This window comes from Rana temporaria, chromosome 7 (assembly GCF_905171775.1).
Source record: "Rana temporaria chromosome 7, aRanTem1.1, whole genome shotgun sequence".
In the NCBI taxonomy this organism is placed as follows: Eukaryota; Metazoa; Chordata; class Amphibia; order Anura; family Ranidae; genus Rana; species Rana temporaria.
In genome coordinates this window covers 187,509,450-187,534,671 of record NC_053495.1, presented here as the reverse complement: position 1 = coordinate 187,534,671, position 25,222 = coordinate 187,509,450, and the positions used below count along the sequence as shown (strand labels likewise).

The 25,222-nt window shown below is 44.9% G+C and overlaps 1 protein-coding gene across 6 annotated transcripts in view; it reads left to right on the top strand.

Annotated features, from left to right (window-relative positions):
• Nucleotides 1-695: 695 nt before the first annotated feature.
• Nucleotides 696-25,222, top strand: part of NEXN (nexilin F-actin binding protein) — a 73,560-nt gene continuing 49,033 nt past the window's right edge. For 2 of the 6 annotated variants that reach the window (XM_040360651.1, XM_040360648.1), the window contains exon 1: nucleotides 697-1,017. The gene's annotated coding sequence lies outside the window, so the exon portion shown is untranslated. Of the gene's footprint in view, nucleotides 1,018-25,222 lie in introns of all 6 variants that reach the window. The other 4 variants (XM_040360649.1, XM_040360650.1, XM_040360652.1 and 1 more) reach the window with 4 other exon arrangements.

The following is a 25,222-nucleotide window of genomic DNA, read 5'->3' as shown; positions in this document are numbered from 1 at the left end:
GTCAGTTCGCGCAAACCCCGTGGGAATTCCGAAACGGAGCATGCGCAGTAGGTTCGGCGCGGGAGCGCACCTAATTTAAATTGTACCCCGCCCATTCGATTTGGACCGCCTTGCGCCGGACGTATTTACGATACACCGCCGCAAGTTTCCAGGTAAGTGCTTTGTGGATCGGGCACTAAAACTGAAAACTTGCGGCGGTGTAACGTAAACGGCTGTTTACGTTACACGGGCGCAATTGTACCTGAATCTGGCCCTTAAATCCCTCTCCACACTAACAACAATAAGATTTTGCCTTTTGTTGCAATTTAACTTTCAGTTTCTATTTGCGGATCGCAAGCTAGAGACGCCACTATTAGAAACTTGTTTTGAGAGAGGAAAAGATCTTAGAAAAGTTTTGGAAAACTTCATAAAAAGTTATCTGCAAAGGAGTGGAAAGAGTCCAGGTACGGATCCAAGAGACCTCGTGCCTGGATGACGGGAGAACAGATCCAAGAGACCTCATGCCTGGATGATGGGAGAACAGATCCTGCTTCCAGCATCCTACACCAAGGGGTTAACCCCTTCCGTGCCAGGGCTCCCATTCACTGGCCAGGAATGAAGTGGTTTCCCATGCAGGGGGTCACAGTGGGAAGAGTCAAGGCTGTATGTATGTGTATGTGTGAGTGGTGAACAGCTGAGAGCTGCTTTTGGATTGTCTGGAATGTGGTAGATGACCTGACAGCAGGACTTTTATGGAAACTCGCAGGCTGGGAGTAAGTGCAGCCAAATGGCATCCAGTCTGATGAGAGCAGCAGACCAGGAGAAGGACAGCTCTGCAGCAGCAGCCGCACGCAAGGAGTAGCTCAGTGTGGACTAGTGGAGGGGATCTGCTGAGCTCAGGGTGACAAAGGACAAGCCAGGGTGCAGCTTAATACTATCCCAAGTCTGGCACAGCAAGACGACGACTCAGCCAGGAATTACTGGAACTGTCTCATCCTCGGCAACACAACTGACCATAAAGCTCTCCTCTGGGGAAAGGTAAGATCCTATTAACCACCTGTATGAGTAACCTCTTCCTAGCTCATGGGGAACCACAAGTCCAAGCATGGATTTAGAATCAAGTTCTGGGTCTCCAGTTATCCAGAAACTTTCAGTTCCCAGACAGTTAATAACTGAAACTGCTGTGGAACCACAAGTCACAGCATAACCACCACTTCTTTTGTATCCGTTTTGTAAAATTTTGTTTGTATCAAATGATGTATACAATTCCTCAGGCAATTTAATTTTTTAAGCCGGACACTCTTTGTGGTTTTTGATAAATCCTGGATTTTCAGACGTTGAAGTTGGCAGGTTTTACAATGTTGTTGATGAGAAATGCTTGCCGTAGGGCTGAATAGAAGGAAACCTATACCTTTTTTAGGCACCGACACAAAACAACTTTATAGATCAGAGGACTGAAGCTGTCTGATCTGCGTACTGGTTCTAATGCCGCGTACACACGGTCGTTATTTGTCTTGTAAACATTTTTTGTTTTTTCTCATTAAAAAAAAAAACGAAGTTTTTCAAACTTCATTTTAAAAAAACGACGTTGCCTACACACCGTTTTTTTCAAAATGCTCTAGGAAAGCGCGGTTACGTTCAGCACGTACGACGGCACTCTGTTCCATTCAAGCTCGCGTCATAACTTGCTTCTGGGCATGCGCGGGTTTAAAAACGTCGTTTTAGCCCACACGCGATAATTTTTTATGACACAAAAAACGACATGTTGAAAAACGACATAAAAAATTGAAGCATGTTCGAATTTTTTTTTTTTGTCGTTTTCCAGAAGACATACAACGACGTTTTGCCCACACACGATCATTTTAAATGACGTTTTTAAAAATGTCGTTTTTTTTCATCACAAAAAAGACTGTGTGTTCGCGGCATAATTCAGTGACTGAATAGCTGAAGCCACTGACAGCCAGGAAACAAGTATTTTCAGAGGGAGAGGTCATCAATGAAAGCCATCTGGCTTCCTCACTCATTATTTTTTGACACATGGGCACGTAACTCTGTATGATGATCACGTGTATATCAACGCGGTTTGCAGTTAACAGTCATGGATCATTTTAGTGAAAACAAATCACCAAAACAACAGTGTAAAGTTCTATGATGTCACAGTGCTCATGGGGGAGACCGTTTTCAGTTTGTACTAATGACGGAATACATCTAATTGGGGGTCACTAGAAGGTGGAGAGCAACAAGAGATGGATCTATGATAGAAGACATGGATAGACAAACACATTTTTTGAACTTTACAAAGATTTTATACCTTCACATTATTCATGAGTATATCTAAAAGAAGGAACAAAGATCGTCTCTGGACAGCCGCACTCTGAACAAATTGTAGCCTTTATTGAAAAATGGACAGCACTACAAGTCACAGCAAAGTGAAATAAAATAAAACCCAACTGCTGACGCGTTTCGCACTGACACTAGTGCTTAGTCATAGCTATAAAGGCTACAATTTGTTCAGAGTGCGGCTGTCCAGAGACAATGGGCCAGATTCACATAGAATTACGCCGGCGTATCAGCAGATACGCCGACGTAACTCTGAATCTAAGGTTTTTTCACAGTAAGAGCTGTGAAAATGTGGAACAGACTCCCTCCAGAGGTGGTTCTGGCCAGCTCAGTAGATTGCTTTAAGAAAGGCCTGGATTCTTTCCTAAATGTACATAATATAACTGAGTACTAAGATTTGTAGGTAAAGTTGATCCAGGGTAAATCCGATTGCCTCTCGGGGGATCAGGAAGACATTTTTTCCCCTGCTGTAGCAAATTGGATCATGCTCTGCTGGGTTTTTTTGCCTTCCTCTGGATCAACTGTGGGTATGGAGTTGGGTGTATGGGATTGTATTGTGTTTTTTATTTTGTTTGTTTATTTTTTTTGTGGTTGAACTGGATGGACTTGTGTCTTTTTTCAACCTGACTAACTATGTCATATGTTTAAGTGTATTCTCAAACTAAGATACACTTAAACATGCCTAAGATACTACGGCCTGCGCCGTCGTATCTTAGGGTGCAATATTTACGCTGGCCGCTAGGTGGCGCTTCCATTGCGGGCGGCGTAGAATATGCAAATGAGTCGTTACGCCGATTCGCGAACGTACGCTTGCCCGTCGCAGTAAATTTACGCCGTTTCCGTAAGAGATACGCGGCGTAAAAATAAACATGCCCCCTAGGTGGCGTATCCAATGTTAAGTATGGCCGTCGTTCCCGCGCCGAAATGTGAAAATTTTTGCGTAACTCGTCCGTGAATGGGGCTGGACGCCATTTACGTTCACGTCGAAACCAATGACGTCCTTGCGACGTCATTTAGCGCAATGCACGTTGGGGAAAATTTAGGGACGGTGCATGCGCAGTACGTTCGGCGCGGGAACGAGCCTAATTTAAATGATCCACGCCCCCTACCCGGATCATTTGAATTAGGCGGGCTTGCGCCGGAGGATTTACGTTACGCTGCCGCAACTTTACAGGCAAGTGCTTTGTGAATCAAGCACTTGCCCTTAAAACTTGCGGCGTCGTAACGTAAATGCGATACGTTACGCCGCCGCAGATCTACGTGAATCTGCCCCATTCTTTGTTCCTGCTTTGCTAAGTGCATTGCCTGCACCTGAGTTGTCTGCAACGGTGGATGTTCGTCTGGGTTCCCACCTGGAGCGGCTACTCCCCTTATATCTAAAAGAACAAAAGTAATATACTATACAATTGTTTTATGTAACTCGCGCAGGATCACTGGGATCAGACACTCTTTCTGATCTCCTGCATTTTGGAAAATAAACTGTGTAACTGTATAGACCAGCCTTTCTCAACCATGGTTCCATGGAATCCCAGGGTTCCTCCAGATTGCTAGGGGTTCCTTGAAAAATTGTCAGTTTTTGCTTCTCGGATAAGTAATCGCTGACAACAATGATCTTTTTGGCTATCTGGGGGATTCTTCCCAACGAGCACAAGTGTGAGGCCCCGTACACACGTCCGAGGAACTCGACGTGCCAAACACATCGAGTTCAGTGTTGAAGCCGCCGAGGATCTCGGCGGGCCGACTTTCCTCATTGAACAACGAGGAAATAGAGAACATGTTCTCTATTTGGCCCGACGAGTTCCTCGTCGGCTTCCTCGCTGAAAAGTGTACACGCGACCGAGTTTCTCGGCAGAATCCAGCTCCGACCGAGTTTCTGGCTAAATTCTGCCGAGAAACTCGGTCGCGTGTACGGGGCCTGAGAAATGTTTCTCCCTGCGACCATCACATTTACATTCTAATGCAGCCATAGTAATTATAAGTAGGGGCTCCCCGAGACCAGAAAGAAGTTATTTCAAGGGTTCTTTCATGCACAAAAATAAAGTTGAGGTCCCGTGGACCCCTTGGGTTCCACCAGAGGTTGCTAGGGATTCCTGGAGCTGTGACTGATTGACCTTCAACCTGATGGTGCCTGCATAGTTCCGAGTCTAATGCCACTTAGCAGAGCCAGCGGAATGGCGCCGATTATCTTTTTTTAGCTTTCTTTAACCACTTGCTTACTGGGCACATAAACCCCCTTCGTTCCCAGGCGAAATCTCAGCGTCCGGCACTGCGTCGCTTTAACTGACAATTGCGCGGTCGTGCGACGTGGCTCCCAAACAAAATTGGCGTCCTTTTTTCCCCACAAATAGAGCTTTCTTTTGGTGGTATTTGATCACCTCTGCGTTTTTTATTTTTTGCGCTATAAACAAAAAAAGAGCAACAATTTTTTTTAAAAAACAATTTTTTTTCTCAGTTAAGGCCGATACGTATTTTTCGACGTATTTTTGTAAAAAAAAAAAAAATAAATCGCAATAAGCGACTGGTTTGCGCAAAAGTTATAGCGCCTACAAAATGGGGAACAGAATTATGATTTTTTTTATTATTTTTTTTTTTACTAGTAATGGCGGCGATCTGCGATTTTTATTGGGACTGGGATATTGCGGCGGACGTATCGGACACTTTTGACACAAATTTGGCGCCATTCACATTTATACAGCGATCAGTGCTATAAAAATGCACGAATTACTGTATAAATGTGACTGGCAGTGAAGGGGTTAACACTAGGGGGTGAGGAAGGGGTTAACTGTGTAGCCTGGGTGTGTTATAACTGTGTGGGGGGAGGGGGGTGACCGATGCTGTGTCTCTATGTACAAGAGACACAGATCGGTCTCCTCTCTCCTCTGACAGCACGTGGAGCTCTGTGTTTACACACAGAGCTCCACGTCCCTGCTGTCACCTGCCGTGTCACCGACGATCGCGTGTACCCGGCGGACATCGCCAGGTACACGCATCGGGTCTTCGGCGATGCGCCGGGACAGTTTTTACCCGCTGCGCGCCACCCAGTGGCGCGCGCGGGTAATGCACATAAAAGGCCGTTTTTAAACGGCCACTTGGCACGTGAGAGCCGCGCTGCGGACGTATTTCGTCTATAGCGCGGATCTCAAGTGGTTAAGGGGCATTCTTCCCACTGAACATCAATGTAATTTTCTCAATGACCCCCCCAATAAATTTATATTAGGAGAGGTTCCCTCGGACCTGAAAATGAGAGGTGGCTCTAAAAAAAAGCATTAGTATTGATAAAAATTTTTGAAAGCAATCTTCTGCAGGGAATGATGTCATAGAGTTTACAATTGTCAGTTGTGTTTGTTGAATCCTACAAAACACTGGTTATTTTTTGGATAACTATAGCCAGATGGAGTTTATGTTTTATTTAAAACAAAACAAAAAAAGCAGACTTTTCCCCCCTTTCTACTATATGGACAGGTTGGGTCAGGAGTAGCACTGCATCGTTGAGCTCTTGATGTAGAAATAAGGTATTGGATCTCACAGACTCCTCCTCCTAAACCACAGGTGCCCTCTCCATGCTTTGGGCCCTTAAAGTTGTTGGAAAGGTTCAGTTAAAAAACAAACAAACATGTCATACTTAAATCCGCTGTTCAGTTGGCTATGCACAGAGTGGCCCAGATCCTCCTCTTCTAGGGTCCCTCCGTGGCGCTCCTGGCTCCTCCTCTTTTCGAGTGCCCCGTCGGAGAAGCGATCTCCTTCGTGGACACCCGTACGGGCGCGCTCCTGTGTCTATTGACACAGAAAACAGGACTCGGCCCCACCCCCCGCGTCATTGGATTTGATTGACAGCAGTGGAAGCCAATGGCTGCGCTGCTTTCAATCTATCCAATCAGGACACCAGACACCAGCTAGAGCTGATGAGCTCATCTATGGGGTGAATGAAATCGTGTTCAGATAAATAAAACGGGGGCACTGGGGGGCTACAGAAGGTTTTTCACCTTAAGGTATAAAATGAATTAAAGGCGTTGTAAATCCTCATGGTTTTTCACCTTAAAGGGGTGGTTCACCCTAAAAACTACTTTTTTTTATTAGACTGCCCCCCCACATTACAATCCGATTAAGGCTATTATTATTTTTTTGATGCTGTACGTACCTTTGTACAGCATATTCACCCATTGCTTCGGGGTTGCGAGTCCCGCGGGAGTGGGCGTTCCTAACATGTCTGTGATTGACATTTTGACCAAAAACGAGCTCCCCCATCGCGTAAGCCGCGTCACGATTGGCGAAAGGAGCCGAACGGCGATGCGCATGTGCAGTATAGCGCCGACTCGCCGTTCGGCTCCTTTCGCAAACCGTGACGCGGCTTACGCGACGGGGGGAGCTCGTTTTTGGTCAAAATGTCAATCACAGACATGTTAGGAACGCCCACTCCCGCGGGACTCGCAACCCCGAAGCAACGGGTGAATATGCTGTACAAAGGTACGTACAGCATGAAAAAAATAATAAGAGCCTTGATCGTATTGTAATGTGGGGGGCCAGTCTAATAAAAAAAAGTAGTTTTTAGGGTGAAAAACCATGAGGATTTACAACGCATTTAAGTAAAACCTGAAATATAAAGGAGTGCCAATAAGAAATTCTGTTAAGTTATTTTTATTGTTGATTAGTAGCCAGCGCTACCCCCAAAAGAATAACTTACATATGGATGTCTTTAATTAATTACTCTTTTTGGCACTCTACATTACAATTTAAGATTTTTTTTTACTTCATTGGGAGGTTAGGCTGTTTTTGCACATTTATTATAACAACCCTTTGCCAAAAAACAGGGATTAACGGAAAGTCTTAAAAGTTTTTCCAACTTCTATAAGGGTATTTTTTATATTCCTGTATGAATGTGAGTGATTACAACACTGGAATATTTTAGCCTGAGGATCTCCTTGCTGTAGCTGACCATATGGTTCTGGACTGTACAGAAGTTGACAAGGACAGGCTGCAGACTCAGATGCGTGAGTCTTCAGAACAGGTGACAGCTGTCACTGTCATTACTAACCCTCCTGGCTGACAGCAGAGAAGACAAATTAACCATTTAGCCCTAGCTGTTTCCTACAACGCAAGTGTGAAGAGGGAACCAGCTAAAAGTTCATGGAGTCCGAGTTTTGTTTCTGAGTTCACTTTCCTCCCTGACCAGGCAATAATCATACTGTGTTCTCCCAAATACCAGGGGGTGGACTTACTTGGTGTCAGTAGAGCAGTGGACGGTGTCAGTAGGACAGTGGATGGTGTCAGTAGGACAGTGGATGGTGTCATTAGAGCAGTGGACGGTGTCAGTAGGACAGTGGATGGTGTCATTAGAGCAGTGGACGGTGTCAGTAGGACAGTGGATGGTGTCATTAGAGCAGTGGACGGTGTCAGTAAGACAGTGGACGGTGTCAGTAGGACAGTGGACGTGTCAGTAGGACAGTGGATGGTGTCATTAGAGCAGTGGACGGTGTCAGTAGGACAGTGGATGGTGTCATTAGAGCAGTGGACGGTGTCAGTAAGACAGTGGACGGTGTCAGTAGGACAGTGGACGTGTCAGTAGGACAGTGGATGGTGTCATTAGAGCAGTGGACGGTGTCAGTAGGACAGTGGATGGTGTCATTAGAGCAGTGGACGGTGTCAGTAAGACAGTGGACGGTGTCAGTAGGACAGTGGACGTGTCAGTAGGACAGTGGATGGTGTCATTAGAGCAGTGGACGGTGTCAGTAGGACAGTGGATGGTGTCAGTAGGACAGTGGATGGTGTCATTAGAGCACGGATGATGTCAGTAGAGCATCTATGGACGCTGAGTGTATGACACAGGAGTGTGCCCGTAAGGTAACCCCCTCAGGAGACAGCTTCCCAGAGTGGGTCATCTAATGCGGGGAGGAGCTGCGAGAGCCGCCGTGGGACCCCAGAGATGGTCGATTGGGGCCACTCTGTGCAAAACGAACTGCACAGTGAAGGTAAGTATGATATGCTTATTATTAAAAAAAAAACTTGAACCTTTAGTGTCTCTTGAAGACTGGTAATGAAGAGAAATGTCTGCAATAGGGACACAGATGGCAACATAGCAAAACAAATATAATAAACATGACAAGGTTTCAACCCCTCCCCACTGTAACATTTATGACAAGTGACTGTATAATTTACCAGCATTCAGCTGTCTTTTATAAAGCACCAAAGTGTGTTGGTTTTTTAAGCACATGCTATGGGACATTTTGGAAAGTATGCATTTGGTAGGCATTGAAGGGAAAGATACCCACCAAAGTGCAATGAGTGGTGTAACATCTGCCCTTCTGAAATGTACCACTGGGACCTGCGAGGCTCAGATGTGTCCAGCAGCTGTTATTGGTGCATTGAAAGATTCATATCCTTCACAGAGAATGGAAACAGAAATGATCTGGCAAGCTGTAAAAAATGGTTTGCATTGGATTATAGTTGTGGTGTGTGCGGTGCTTTCTAACCACTCTTTGATTTCATATTTCTAAAACCTGCAAAATTCATTGAATGTTTTCATGAATTTATATAGAAGTTTCCAGCAAATCTTTAAATGTTGAAAAATTAACATTCAGATTAAATCTTAAAGTAGTATTAACACAAAAACAAAAAAAAAAAGTATACATCGCAGCTTACTCATTTTTAAATGGGTGACTGCATTAGTTTTCTTTGTTTTTAGGCTTTTCTCTCTTTATTTTCACCTGGTGATCCAGCCAGTAACACACAGGGGGCCAGATCCACGTAGCACGGCGCATTTTTACGTCCGGCATAGCGTATCTCAGATACACTACGCCGCCGTAACTTACATCGTATTTTTCGTATCCACAAAGAATTTGCGCCGTAAGTTATGGTGGCGTAGTGTAAATGTGTCATCGTAAGGGCGCGCAATTCAAATGACTAAGTTGTGGGCGTGTTTTATGGCACTACGTCTTGACCCCACGTAACTGACATTTTTTTTAACGGCGTATGCGCCGTCCATGGGGGTATCCCAGTGCGCATGCTCCAAATTAACCCGCAACAAGCCAATTCTTTCGACGTGAACGTAATTCTACGCAAAGCCCTATTCGCGAACGTTTTACACAAACAACGGAAAATTAGACGCTGTCCCGACGTCCATACTTAACATTGGCTACGCCTCATATAGCAGGGGTAACTTTACGCCGAAAAAAGCCTTACGGAAACAGCGTAAAAAAATGCGCCGGCCGCAAGTACGTTCATGGATCGCCGTATCTAGCTAATTTGCATACTCAACGAGGAAATCGACGGAAACGCCACCTAGTGGCCAGCGTAAATATGCACCTTAGATCCAACGGCGTACTAAGACGTACACCAGTCGGATCTAGCCCAGCTTCTGGCGTATCTTGTTTTGTGGATACAAAACAAAGATACGCCGGAGCAACCTAGCAGATACGCCAGTGTAACTTCTTTGTGGATCTGCCCCAGGGTGTCTCCGCTCTGGATAGATGGAGATGCCATAATACAGCAGCATTGTCAGTCTGCGGAAAGGAAAGTTTCCTCAAACTTCTACTTCTGTTAAAGGAAGTTGACCAATAACAGATTTACTGGCTGAATCAACATGTGAAAATAAAGGAAAAAAGCACAACACAGAAAACAAAAGCAGCTACCACATCCGAGGCCTCGTACACACAATCGGATCTATCCGCTGGGATTGATCCGCAGATCAGTTCCAGCAGATAGATCCGGTCGTGTGTACGTCCGAGCGGACATTTATCAGTGGATAAAAATCCAGCCGAGGGATTTCAAGCGGATAAAAATTTCTTAGCATGCTAAGAAATATATCGGCTTGAATCCTGTCCAGCGGATTGATCCGTCGTCTGTACAGACTCACTGGATCAATCCGTCTGCTCCCCTCCCTCGCATGCGTCGTAATGATTCGACGCATGCGTGGAAGTACTTACCTTCCAGCGGCGCGCACGTCGTGGCGACGGTTTGACACGTCACTGCGGATGGATTCCGCGCGGATTTCGATCTGATGGTGAGTACAGCCATCAGATCCAAATCTGCCAGAGGATTTATCCAGCGGATATCCTCTGGTGTGTACGGGGCCTAAGAATCGGCAAGCTGCAATAAGTTCTTTTTTTTGGGGGGGGAAACCACTTTAAACAAATACAGTGTAGCCAATCATATTTCAGTAGCCATTTGTCTATAGTAAGTTTGCTAATTCCGCATCTCAACTTTTCCTTTTCTGCGCTTGGCATTCTTCTATTTTCCTGACAAATCTTTTACAATGGTGGGTATTTATGGTGTTTACATGATATTTCCTTCCACTTTATATATTCTGGTGGATATCTGGAGTGTGATTTGAATTGTTTTTATGAATGAGGAATAGTCTGGGATGTTGGGAGCAGTTGCCTTTATGTTGTATTTGTGGAGTTTTGAGTTATAGGGTTTTTCTTCTTTTTGTTACTTTATAATGTTTAGAGCAAGGTCTAATCTTAAGCATTGGGCTGACTTGTGTTTTAAATAAAAAAAAAATGCTTAATTAAACCCTTTAGATTATACTTATTTTTCTACTGTCCTGCTGTGTGACCAGTAATGCAAACTGAAATGTTGACCATTGCTGCTTCCTCACTCTGGGGTAGACAGGCCATTGTAAAGGTAAATAAAAAATTAACAAGCATGCCTCTATAGAATTGAACAGAGCGGCCACAAACCTCTTCTCAGGTCCCCCGCTGGCACTCCTGGTCCCTCCTCTCTGTCCAGTGTCACCTTGGGAAGCCGCTTCCCAATACCTGCTTGAATTGCACAGAGCGGCCGCGGACTTCCTCTTCTTAGGTCCCCCGCCAGCACTCCTGGCCCCTCCTCTATGTCCAGTGCCACCATAGCATACTAGCTCAATATGAAGTACTTACCTGAGATCGAAGCCCCCGCAGCGGTGCTCGGTCACCTCCTCCGTCGGCGCCATCTCTCAACGAGTAATTTCCGCATATCGCGGCTCCGGCGCTGTGACTGGCCGGAGCCGCGATGACGTCACTCCCGTGCATGCACCGGCACTAATGGCATGATCGCCGTTAGTAACGGCACGCTCAGTGCGCCTGCGTGCCGTAGACATCGGTGCCTTTGTTTTGCAAATATCTTCCAAGCATACATCGACTTGATTCTGAGCATGCGTGGATTTTTTAACCGATGGTCGTGCCCAGGGCTTTTTTTCAGGGGGAACTTGGGGGAACTCAGTTCCACCACCTTTGGCTCAGACCCTTTGGTGTCCGCTCACCACAATCACTTGTAAACACAGAAGTCTGGTTTCTGTGTGTACAAGTCACAGCTCTACACTCTGTGTGTAACCCCCTGAACTCTGCACTCTGTATGTAATGCAATTCTGGTATTTAATGCCCCTTTAGGACCCTTCTACTGTTTTTGAAATCTGAACGGGTCGTGGTTGAGTTCCTGCACCTATTTTCTGAGAAAAAAAGCTCTGGTCGTGCCTACTAACGATCGGTTTTGACCTATCGGTTAGGAATCTATAGGTTAATTTTAAAGCAAGTTGGCTTTTTTTTAACCTATGGTTAAATAACCTATGGGGCCCACACACGATCGGTTTTGACCGATGAAAACGGTCCTTCAGACCGTTGTCCTCTGGTTCACCTATCGTGTGTACGAGGCCTAAGCCTTAATCGAGGCTTACCTGTAGGTTAAAGTGGTCTGTAAGGCCCTGTACACACGATCAGTCCAAACTGATGAAAAGGGACTGAGGTTCAGTTTCATCAGTCCAAACCTACCGTGTGTATGGCCCATCAGACTTTTGTCCTTCAGACCAAAGTTTTAAAACTTGCTTTAAAATCGGACGGATGACCGATCGGTCAAAACCGATGATTAGTACGCAAAAGCATTGGTTCAAAACCCGCACATGCTCAGAATCAAGTCGACGCATGCTTGGAAGCATTAAACGTCGTTTTTTTCTAGCACGTCATTGTGTTTTACGTCACCGCGTTGGACTCGATCGGATTTTGAACTGATGGTGTGTAGGCACATCAGACTTCAGTCCATTTTCATCAGTTTGGACTGATCGTGTGTACAAGGCCTGAGGGTTTACAACCACTTTCATTCATTTTTTGAATGCTCAACCTATTGGTAAAATATTCCTTTTTGGCGAATGTGAAAAAATAACTTCATCCGTCTGGATTTCACAAACAGGATCGGATGGCAACGGATGTCAGCGCAGCTCCACAGGGGTAAATGGAGGTGACTGGTCACAGGGGTAAATGGAGGTGACTGGTCACAGGGGTAAATGGAGGTGACTGGTCACAGGGGTAAATGGAGGTGACTGGTCACAGGGGTAAATTGACAGGTGGAGCTGATCAGAAAGCACGTGTGAAAGGGGCCAAACAATTAAAACTTATGCAGGAGGATTTGTTTCATCTCTGTATCTTCTGAGGCTATTCAGGTCATTGGGTATATGAGAGGGTTTACATCCACTTTAAGAAAGAACTCCATGGGACACCACAGGTTTCACAACATGGCCGACAGTTTTGGAATGGGTCATAAAATACACAGCACGAATGGAGTACCATTGCCGTTTCCAGCTGAATGTGGCTATGGATATACACTCTCCGTTTTAAATGGGCCATCGAGACACAATATCTGTATCTATAGCAATATCTGTGCTGATAAAGCCCAACTCCAACTAAAAATTCTTCTGCAAAGCTTCCATGGTGTGGGAAAGGTAGGGAACACTCCTGTTGGCTTTTCAGTATTGTCTGGGTTCCCTTTAGGGAGATTTACCTCACTTCCTGTTTTGTTTGAAACTAGTCACCTGGACAGAAAGTGAGAAGAAGTCTTCACATTGGGGACACAATTCTAATAGTTTCCAGCAGTACTAAAAATGTGGCCAATGACGTTTCTTCCCACTCCTTGTTCTAAGAAAAAATATGGGAAATCTCAATGAATAACATACATGCTAAAAAAATTAAAAAAGTTTGGGCTGGAGTTGGGCTTTAACATCACACTCAAGACAGATGTGAACATAGTGGTCCTGTTTAGTAGTTCTAATTCTGATAATGGCATTTGTCTTCCTGAACAGGATTCCCCAGTTTTAGAATCTCTGTGGTTTCTGGTACCCTCATCTTCTGAATGCCCTGAGTGTTGCAGAGAGCTGCAAACATACATGCCAGATGATGCCAGGTGATCTTAGGTTCCATCAGGGGCTGCTGCCAATAAGACAAACTGACATGAGAGCATCGGACAGCGCAGAGGCCAGCCACCGTGTCCTTACCTGACATTCCATACTCACTGCAGCTCAGTAAACACTGCCCTGGGCAGCATTACAGAGCTGGCTGCCTGGACATTGGCACCCTGTTCTATAACAACCAATGATGTTGTGTGGCCATGTCGTCTGCATCCTATACACTGATTAGGTTGTGTGGTTACGCCGCTTGCGTCCTAGCAACCAATAACGCTGTTCAACTGTAGCTCATTGGTTGCTAGGACGCAAGCAACTGGCCCACTGTCATCTGTTGCTGTGCAGTGTCCTAGGATGGGTTGGCAGCAAACATGGCCACATGGAGTCGCAAACAATGGGGTTGCATTTAGAGTGTTCAAGGGACACAGTGTAGCAGGGTTACCAGAAACATTCAAAAGCTGGTATGATTTCCAGCGGGGCCCCCAACCCAGAATCCAGCAAACAAGAGGCAGAACCGAAATGCAAAAATGTCCTCAGGCTGCAATTAATATAGGCATGCTCTTGGTTCCAAGCAATGCCATCTGTAGTTCTCAGAAGGGGAGATAATAATACAAAAAATGTCATATGAGAAGAAGCTACATATTCACACAGAGGCACCGGTGAAAAGCTTGCTGAATCTGGCAGCTGTAAATTATGTAAAATCCAGATTCATTTTAATTCACTGGACTTTCTGACTCCAGCTCAGTCGCAGTGTTTGTTTAAGGATTGGTTTTGTTTGTTTCCAGTAGGTGCTCTACAAGCAACCTGTGCAAAGAGAAAAGGGTAGGCTATTGTTACCGATTACCTTCTGAACATTTGCCTGGCTTTCATACAGCTCGAATGGGTTTAGTGTTTCCTGAGCCAATTACTGTATATACTTCTGTATAAGCCGACCCGAATATAAGCCGAGGCACCTAATTTTACCACAAAAAAATTGTAAAAATGATTGCCTCAAGTATAAGCCTAGGGGGCCCATGTGCATGCCTCACTGTGTCCATGCCTCACTGTGCCCATGTGCATGCCTCACTGTGCCCATGACTAGACTGACGTTTAACATGGGAGTCTATGGAAGGGGTATCCGGCTTTGAAAAATCAGTGCTCCCCAGCCGTAGGTCCCCCAGACAACAAACTTTGAACACTTGTAGAGGAGAAATGGGGCTATATGTGTGCCAAGTTCCGGGTCCAGGGGACCTACAACCGGCCGGTACCGGGTCCCCAAAGTCACCGGAGAAATGACCATTTAACATGGGAGTCTATGGAAGGGGTGCCCGGTTTTGAAAAATCGGTACTCCCTGGCCAACAAACTCTGCACACTTATAGAGGAAGAGTGGGGCTACATGTGTGCCAAGTTTAGGGTCCAGGGGACCTAAGACTGGCCGGTACCGGATCCCCAATATCCGGGAGATCAGGCGCAAACAGGTGACTCGAGTGTAAGCCGAGGGGGGCATTTTTAGCACAAAAAAATGTGCTGAAAAACTCGGCTTATACTCAAGTATATATGATACTTGGAATGAGTATAAATGCTGTCAAGCGAAAACTGATCCATACACTTGTTGAAGTCAGTACCTTGGAAATTACAGAAGCCGCTGTCCACAGCCATGGAACTAGCATTTTCAGAAGGAAAGGTCAGCAATGGAGCCCAGGTATGTTAGTACAGGTTCCCTTTAGTCTTGTTTCAGCAACATATTCGACTCTCGTGTTCGCATGCAATGCTTTCCTTGTACTTTATCGTTGAGCACAATGCAAGGAGCCTCATGGGACTCTACGGCTGTCTGCTGGCCCTGGCACAGCGCCACGTCTGAAAGACGAGACTTCGGCGTACAAACTTATGTTGAGTTTGGCTATTTTGAGCCTCACACAGCTGAGACCCCCTCCGTCCCCTCATGTCAGCTTCTGTTTTTCTAGACCTTTCTACTCGCTGGGAAACAGTTGTGTAGGTTTCTAGTAATCACAGAGCACAAACGGCTTGCCTGTATTTGTCACCCTCCCTAAACAAACAGATTACCTAAATGGATTCTGAAAAGAGGAAGGTCTATTTAAATGTAAAAAGTTTTTTTTTTAAATTCTGTGTTTCAGCCAGAAGCTGCACGTTATATATATGTTATGTTTTCCTTTTTTTTTGGCATTAGAAGTCTGGATGTCCATGCCAGGAACACAGGCCTTTGTGTTATTAAATTTGGAATCTGAAGGTTACTGCGACGTGGCTTACAGTTTGCCTATTGTAGTGGCGTGTCTGTGAAAGCTGGATCTACACTTTAATCCGGTCCTGTTTTGACAAATAAAAAGTTTTGGGCACACTGCAAAACATACATGTTCTCGCCTAAATCCAAACTACAAGGATTATTCTTTCTACAAAAAATCATAGAAATCCATTTTGTTTATATGGAATACTGTTAAAGCAAATCCTCACCTCCCGTTCTCGAACCATCCACTATTCTCAACCTCCATCCACCCCAAGCCCCCCCTCAAATCGTTGGGCATTTTTTTTACATGGTACCTATTTCTGACAGAAAACTCAGCACAAGGGACATAACTTACAGTCAGTAGGAAGTGCCTCTTCTGTTAACTTTAACCCCCCCTCCATCCATGACCAGCACCGCAAAATTCTATGAATGGATGATGGCGAATGATTGCTCTGCCCCTTCCATTCATAATTTTGTTTCATTCACAGACGCTGTAGGACTGCTCCTATGGAAGAATGAGCTGGGTAGAACGGGAGGGCATAATTGGGCACTCTTGATGAGAGCCTATATTAACCCCCACCGCATCAGATAAATACAGCGGTGAGGATAGGGCAGGGTCAGGCCTTGTACACACGAGAGGATTTCCGCTGGAAACGGTCCGCCGGACCGTTTCCAGCGGATAAATCCGCTGGCGGATTTTGATCTGATGGCTGTACACACCATCAGATCAAAATCCCCGCGGAAAACATCCGCGGTGACGTGGCTGCGCCGTCGCCGCGACGATGACGCGGCGACGTGCGCGACCCTGGAAGGTAAATACTTCCACGCATGCGTCGAATCATGCCGACGCATGCGAGGGATGGGATCGGACAGACTTATCCGGTGAGTCTGTATAGACGACCGGATAAGTCCACTGGACAGGTTTCCAGCGGATAGATTTCTTAGCACGCTAAGAAATTTTTATCCGCTTGAAAACCGTCGGCTGGACAAATGTCCGCCTGAAAATGTCCGCTAGGCCGTACAGACGACCGGATCTATCTGCTGGAACTGATCCGCGAATCAATCCGAGCGGATAGATCCGGTCGTGTGTACGGGGCCTCAGAGGAGGATTCCTACTAAAAGAAAAGGAACACATCTTATTGACTGCATGTTATGTCCCTTGTGCTGATTTTTCAGTTTTTGTTTTCATTTTAGCTGTACTTAGGCTTTAAAAAGCAAGTCAAATGCCTTGATTTGCGCCAGTGTGTATAGTCATGTGTTTTAAAGCATGTTCAAATATGTTTTGATATATTGATTTCAATGGAGAACCCATCATGGAAAAAAAAATCAATAGTGTGTTTCCAGCCTTTGTCATCTATTCATGGCTATAAAAAAAAAGGTCTAGTGTCACCAGTAACACACCTCCACCCCTAATAACACAATAGAAACATGGATGTTGCCTTTAGGACTTTAAATGAGGTGTGCACAAATGGCCGATAAAATTGACAAATGTAAATACAGTAAAATATTCATTACAGAAATAGTCACACATGAAAAAGTAACATAAACAAAGGCAAAGCCGATACAATATTGCACATAGTTAAAGATTGCATTGAATTTTATTAAAGTACATGAGTATACATGACACCCGACGTGTTTTGCGAGATGTGGCTCGCTCTTCAGGGGTGGCTGTATGTGGGATATATCTGGAAATGAATGATCAAAAAGTAATGTAACACATGAATAAATTAAATGATGGACAAATTCATAATAATAGGTAATAGGGGCCTCACAGAGAAAAGAAAGACCCCATACTTAGGATCTCCAAGGTCGCTCGATCCATGCCATGTTCCCATTGTTCATTGGTCAGGGTTATTTTGGTTGGCACCGCGGCACTGCTTCCTCAGCTCCCATCCCATGCATATATTGCTGCCATCCTCTGTGAACCATCCGCTGTCAGTGTGAACCTAGGCTAACAACCACTTTAAGACCCCTTTTACACTGGGGCGCTTATCAGGCGCTATAGTGCTAAAAATATCGCCTGCAAAGCGCCCTAAAAAAGTGGCTCCATTCTCTTCAGTGTGAAAGTCTGAGGGCTTTCACACTGGAGCTGCCAGCAGCTTCTTTGGAGCGCATTAGGAGCGGTGAACTTACTGCTCCTAAAGCCCCCTGCCCATTAAAATCCCTGGGCAGCGCTGCCGAACCACCTTTGCTGGCGTTTTTAACCCTTTTTTGGCCACTAGTGGGGGTTAAAAGTATCCCGCTAGCGGCCAAAAAGCACTGCAAAAACGGCGTTAAAACGCCGCTAAAGATAGCGCGTTTTACCGCCGATGCCTGGGGCGGCTCAGTGTGAAAGGGCTCTAAGTGGACCCAGATTTCATTTTAATTGGCTTTGAAGTTTATTTAAAAACTGTTTTGTTTTGGGCTTCAGCTTTCGTCACAGAAATCTGTAATGAAGTGAATCGCACACCATGTTGATTGCTCCCTAATCCCCATAGACACTATTAGATTTTTTTCAGATTTTTCAAAACCATATAATATAGGGTCAAACCTTAATATTTAAAAAATTTTATGCAATCAGGCAGGCCCTTGCACTACATGGTTTTGGTAAATCTGAAGACAAAATCAGCAGAAAATCTAATAGTGTGTATCTAAGTATAGAAATCTTATCTCCAGTGATGCTGGTCCTTATCACGGTGCTAAACTTCCAGCACTGCATGGATAATTGCCTTGGGCCTAACATTGCAGTACATTGAGAAAATCCTAACTGTTGTCAGGCCCTGTCTGTCCCCATTCATAAAAGTCCCTGCATTAGTTTCACTGAATGCAACACATTCTGCGAATGGAGGAGAGGCGCATAAATGACAGGTGACTCTCCCACCTATCATAAAACATGCTGCATTAAGTAATAATAATGCAGGAACTTTTATGAATGGGGTCCCTCCCACAGCTCTACTCTCTGCACAGGCTATGTACAGCACAGTGATGACATCACTGCTGCTTTTACAAAGGCATTTGATGTACACCAGTGGTTCTCAACCTGGGGGTCGGGACCCCCTCGGGGGTCGAATAAAGATTTGCCAGGGGTCACCATATCCTGGGCTGTTCCTGAAGCCCGCACCACTCTCCCAGCCTATTTGCAGGCCGCCCAGCAGGGCTATCCCTGGAGCCTGTGGCCATCCAGCTTGGCTGTTCCTGGGGCCAGCGGCTGCCCACTCAGCCTCTTTACAGGCGCCCATTCAGTTCATGGCTGGGGGGCAGAGACTAGAGGTCAGCTGACTGGTGAGGAATGTGATGCGAGAAGGGCTGGAGGAGACCCTATCTCCTGATTTCGGCATAGGTGTCACTGCTACGAGACACCACAAAGTCGGAGACACAGTGAAGCCAGAGATACATTGAGTAACATTACCTCTGATTATAGTTGCCATTAAAAGGACTCTGGGAGCGCTAAATGTCTGCGGGTTAGGGGCGCAAATTACTTGGGTGCTGACAACCCACGCTACAAAAAATTGTTTTACTGTTAGGGGTCCCCACAACTTGGAAAATGTTATCAAGGGGTCACGGCACTAGAAGGTTGAGAACCACTGATGTACACAAAGGGGATTTATACCCCTTGTGGCTATTTTAAAGAAAGTTTTTGAGCTTGTAAATGTCTATCTAGAAAATGAATATGTGTATGTATGAATGGTTAGTATGGGCCTAGTAGGATTGTGAAGTGACATAAATGGTGACAGCAAGACTTAGGCCTTGTACACATGATACAAAAAACAGATGGGAAAATTCGGAAGACCAGCTATCTGCGGATTTTCGGATCGTTAGGACGGTGTTTTCGACAACCGATTTGACTTTTTCGTCAGACAAAAGCTGGATGAGAAGACTATTAAATTATTGACGAAGGACAGCACAACGTCTGATTTTCGGATGGTCAGTACAGAAATTTGCCACACAAAAGTTGAAAGTACCAACACGCATGATCGGAACGAAGGAACAAGACCAAAAAAAAGTTTGGTCTCGTAAACTACCATTCGTAATCGAGAATTAACATTCGTGACATTCAGCGCAGCGCACATTCTCATCTTCTTTAATGGGTTAATAATGAAGCTGCTTTGCTGGTGATACTGATGTATTTATGGCAAACGTATTTTAAAAGGCATTTGTTTTGTAGTGATATAAATAATATTAATATTATGGCTGTTATGGTTTTCATTGTGCATAAAAAAAAAAAAAAAAAACAACACAAATTAGAGATGTTATCTGCCACCCAAATAAAACGTCAATTCGCGGATAGTTAGTATGCTAACCAAAATCCTGAACACACATTTTTAACAAAAATCGTACAACAATCGAACGGTGTGTACCAAGTCTGGTCCACCTGTTCCACCATAGACCAGCTGCAACTAGGACTGTTTTGACCTCTTCATTGTATTAGTAACTGGTGACCTGTAGTTTATTGTCTATCAGCTGTAACAACAAATAACTTACTCTCCCCTGTTAACCTTTTCTAAATTGGAGATACCTGTTTGCTGTTGTCATTTATTCCCTACTGGCATACTGACAACTGGGTGCATTGTTGTTCTTATATTTTTGTTGTATTGTGACCTGATTTAGCAATGAGGTAGTGTTTCACAGCGCATTCATAAAGTATTCAGACCCCCTTCATTTTTTTAAATTGTGTTATGTTGCAGCCTGATCCTACAACTGTTTATTTTTTTTTAACAAGCTGAAGTTAGAAGCTGATTGGCTACCATGCACAGCTGCACCAGATTTTGCACTATCCAATTTTAGTAAATCAACCCCACAAACCCCATAATGACAAAGTGAAAACAAGATTTTAGAAATATTTGTAATGTATAAAAAAAATGAAATATCACATTGGTATAATTATTCTGATCCTTTGCAACAATACTTAAACTTTAGCTCAGGTGCCTTCCATTTCTCTTGATCTTTGCCTGAGATGTTTCTACACCTTGATTGGAGTCCATCTGTGGTAACTTAAATTGATTGGACATGATTTGGATCACACACACATTTATAAAAGTCCTCACAGTTGACAATGCATACTGTATCAGAGCAAAGACCATAAGGGTCCTTTCACACGGACGGACCGTTCGTCCGTTCATTACAAGTCCGTTAACGGACTTGTAATGAATCCCTATGGGAACGCGTCCATTAGCGGATGGAGCATCCGCTGGCGTCCGCGTCAGTCGGGTTCCGCTTTTCCGAACGGAAGAAACCCTATTTTTCTTCCGTTCGGCGGAACTGACCGGATGCAGACGGACAGTCTGCATCCGGTCCCCCATAGGGGAGAGCGGAGCAGAGACAGGGCGGTTCCTGCACTGTGTGCGGGGACCGCCCTATCCGCCGACAGCTCAGCGGGGATCCCCGCTGAGCTTCGGCGGACACACGGAGCGGACCCGGAAACGGTCCGCTCCGTGTGAAAGAGCCCTTAAGTCAAAGGAGGTGCCTGCAGAGACAAGATTATTGCAAGGCACAGATCTGGGGAAGGCTACAAAATGTTTTGCTGCACTGAAGGTTCCGAAGAGCACAGTGGTCTCCATTATTCTGAAATGGAAGACATCTGTCAAACCAGGACTCTTCCAAAAGCTGGTCACCCGACCAAACGGGTCGTGTGACCAGCCTTAGTAAGGGCCTTAGCAAGAGAGGTGACCAAGAACCTGACGGTCACCCTGACAGATCCTTTGTGGAGATGGGACAAAGTTCCAGAAGGACAGCCATGACAGCAGCCCTCCACCAATCTGGGCTTTATGGCAGAGAACCTAGATGGATGTCTCTCGGTGCAAAACACATGAAACTTGGAGTTTGGAAAACAGTTCCCGAAGGACTCTCAGGCCCCGTACACACGACCGAGTTTCTCGGCAGAATTCAGCCAGAAACTCGATCGGAGCCGTATTCTGCCGAGAAACCCGGTCATGTGTACACTTTCGGTCAAGGAAACCGACGAGAATCTCGTCGGGCCAAATAGAGAACATGTTCTCTATTTCCTCGTTAGTCAATGAGGAAATTTGGCTCGCCGAGATCCTCGGCGGCTTCACAAGGAACACATCGTTTTGCTCGTCGAGTTTCTCGGACGTGGGCCTCAGTTCTGAACATTATGTCTGGAGAAAACCAGGCACTACTCATCACCTGCCCAATACCATCCGAACAGTGAAGCGTGGTGGTGTTAGCATCATGCTATGGGGGTGTTTTTCAGCAGCAGGGACTGGGAGACTGCTCAGGGTTGAGGGAAAGCTGAATGGAGCAAAGTACAAAGATATCTTCAATGAAAACCTATTCCACAGAGCTTGGGACCTCAGACTGGGCCAAAGGTTCACCTTCCAACATAACAACGATCTTAAGCACACATATATAACAAAGAGAAATAGGGGAGCTAATAAGCTACACCTCCGTCATAATCCGATAATCCGTCCCAGGAGAATGCTCGTAATCCAAAGTACTCGCATATCAAAGCGAGTTTCCCCATAGAAGTCAAAGGAAATTAAAATAATTTGTTCCGCATTGACTTCAATGACATGCAATACCGTATGTGGCCAGAGGCGGGAGGGTGCCGGAGAGCCTCGAAAACACGCGGAAAGGCCCGAGGACACCTCGGCTGACCTTGTAAAACCTTGGGAACTGAGTATTTCCGAGTCTTATCGAGCATTTACGAACGTCTCCGTTCAGCTTAACTCCAGCCAAACGCGGTATTGCACACCGCTTTGGCTTGAATCCTGCTCGTTTTGTGAGACAACACTCGCAAACCGAGCCAGGTTTTTTAAAAATACAGTGCTTGTATTGCGAAACGCTCGTTAACCGCATTGCTCGCAATCCGAGGTTCCACTGTATAGGGGGGATAAATTAATTCCAATTAACCCTTAACCTTAAATCAATCATCACTTCCCAATAAGAGACAGAAAACTCCTCTAGACTAAAGCAACATATAATTAGGAGGACTGCAGATTCTCAAGAGAATCATCAAAGAGGAATAATGCATGGGTATATTACAAATAGAAAATGCTGTATTGAAAAATAAACACTATTATAAAAAATTAAAGACCTTCACCATTTCAATAGTTAAAATATGACAACGTTGTCAGCACAGACAGGCAGCTGCAACAGACATGCCTCCATCCCCATACATACACCTGAACCTAAGTACCCGATATGGGAAGTAAAATTGATCTGTGAAGGAATAGCAGTAATGCTGGGGATGTCAGTGTGAAAAACCAGACCTTGGAGAGACCAGGAGCCAGTGTTTATTTTTCAATAAAGCTTTTTCTATTTTTCATATACCCTGCATCGTTCCTTCTTTGATGATTCTCTTGAGGATCTGCAGTCCTCTAAATTATAGATCCGAAGCACATAGCCAAGACAACATGGCTTAGGGACAACTCTGTGAACGTCTCAGGCCTCGTACACACGACCAGACATGTCCGATGAAAACGGTCCGCGGACCGTTTTCATCGGACATGTCTGCTGGGTGATTTTGGTCTGATGTGTGTACACACCATCAGACCAAATTCCCCGCGGACAGAATACGCGGTGACGTGGTGGCGACGACGATGATGCGGTGACGTGCGCGAACCCGGAAGTTCAATGCTTCCACGCATGTGTCAAATCACTTCGACGCATGCACCAGATTTCGGGCCAGCGGACATGTCCGATGAGTCGAACTGACCATCGGACATGTCCGACGGATAGGCTTCCAGCGGACAAGTTTCTTAGCATGCTAATAAACTTTTGTCCGCTGGAAACCTGTCCGCTAGGCCGGAAAACTGTCCGGTAGGCTCTACACACGGTCGGACATGTCCGCTGAAACTGGTCCCAAGGACCAGTTTCAGCGGACATGTTCGGTCGTGTGTACAAGGCCTCAGAGTCCTGACTTGAACCCTATATTGAACATCTCTAGAGAGACCTTAAAATGGCGGTCCAACGGTCCCCATTCAACCTAACTGAGATTGAGAAAATTTGCAAAGAAGAATGGCAGAAAATCCCCCAATTCAGGTGTGCAAAGTTGTGCCGTTATACCCAAAAAGACTAGAGGCTGTAATGGCTGCTAAAGGTGCTTCAACAAAGTACTGACTAAAGGGTCTGAATAGTTACAGTAAGTACATGTGCTATTTCAGTTTTTTTTTTTTTTTAAATTCACAGACATGTTTTCATTTTGTCATTATGGGGTAATGAGTGTAGATTTATTAAAAAAATTTTTTATTAAAAACAACTGTAGCGTTAATATTGCCATTGTACCAGTTTCTGAAATCAGTCTTTGATGACTTTTGGAATGTCTAACTTCCCGTTTGTTACAATAAACACTTTCTGTAGCATGTGGCTGTAACGTAACAAAAAAAAAAAGAAAAAGTGAAGGGGGGTCTGAATACTTTATGAATGCACCGTATATGTTGGTATAGCAGTGTTATAATTAAATCTAGGTTATTAGGTCATGTTGAGGGGCCGTAGGAACACCTTTTTGAGATTTGGGGTTGTTCAGATTTCCCTGGGATATCGCCTAAAGGATATTGACATCACCCCCAGCACTACAGATAAATGGGGAAAGGTCAAACCCCTGAAAATTTTTTATTTTTTTAGCTGTCTGTGTACCACTTGGGAAAATTTTGCTTCCATTCTTGTTCCAGCCATGCCAGAGTTTCTCACTTACTGTATTCTTGTAATTTCCATTATTCTATTCATTCAGTCCTGTTTTCTATTGTCATTTAATTTTTTTTTTTGGCCCGTTCCCTTGGTAATTACATGCTGTAATGCCTTTTAATTTATAATCCGGTTTGCGTATACCTCCCTTTTAACCTTTCAGCAGCTCCTTGTCTCTGGTATGATATGACGTATAGTGTTTTTTATATTTAGGTTTGGCCTGCCTGTGCCCCCTCCCTTGTATATCTCCATGACATCCCTCCGTCATCAGGCATTAGAGAGAGCTGTTATCTGACCCCAAAACGGGTAGCCAGGCATCTGACATCATTATGCTCTTCCGATAACGCTACCGAACTTCCGGTTTCACTATGCGTTCCATGCTGGCCCTATTGGCGTCCATACATCCACAGCTGCTTCCTGACATCACTTTGCATTACCTGGTCACTTCTCTGAGGAGCTCTGCCATATGCTCTACAGCTGCTTTCTGGCATTACTCTGCAACACCTGGTCGCTTCTCTGGCGAACCCTGCATACGCTCTTGGGAATGTCCAGTGGTGAACCATACATTGCAGGATGATGTGCCTAATTTCATCTCATCACATGTGAGTGCATATTGTTATTTTAACCGTATATTTTAATAAATCTTCACTTAGAAGGATGCACCCACTGTCTTTTCCTTTTCTTTATAATCATGTCTACTGGTCAAGTCGAGTTTGCTAAGTTTAATGACTAGGTCCGTATTGGAATCACATTGTAATGATGTCCATTGGTAATGTCGTATTACTGTAGCACTCATCCCTGAAAGAACTGCTGGATTTTATGAATCTTCCTAGCATTTTTACTGGTGATTTGTCCTACAGCTGCTCCAAAACACTCACTGACTTATCAGTGACCATAAGACAGACATCCACTCCGTCAA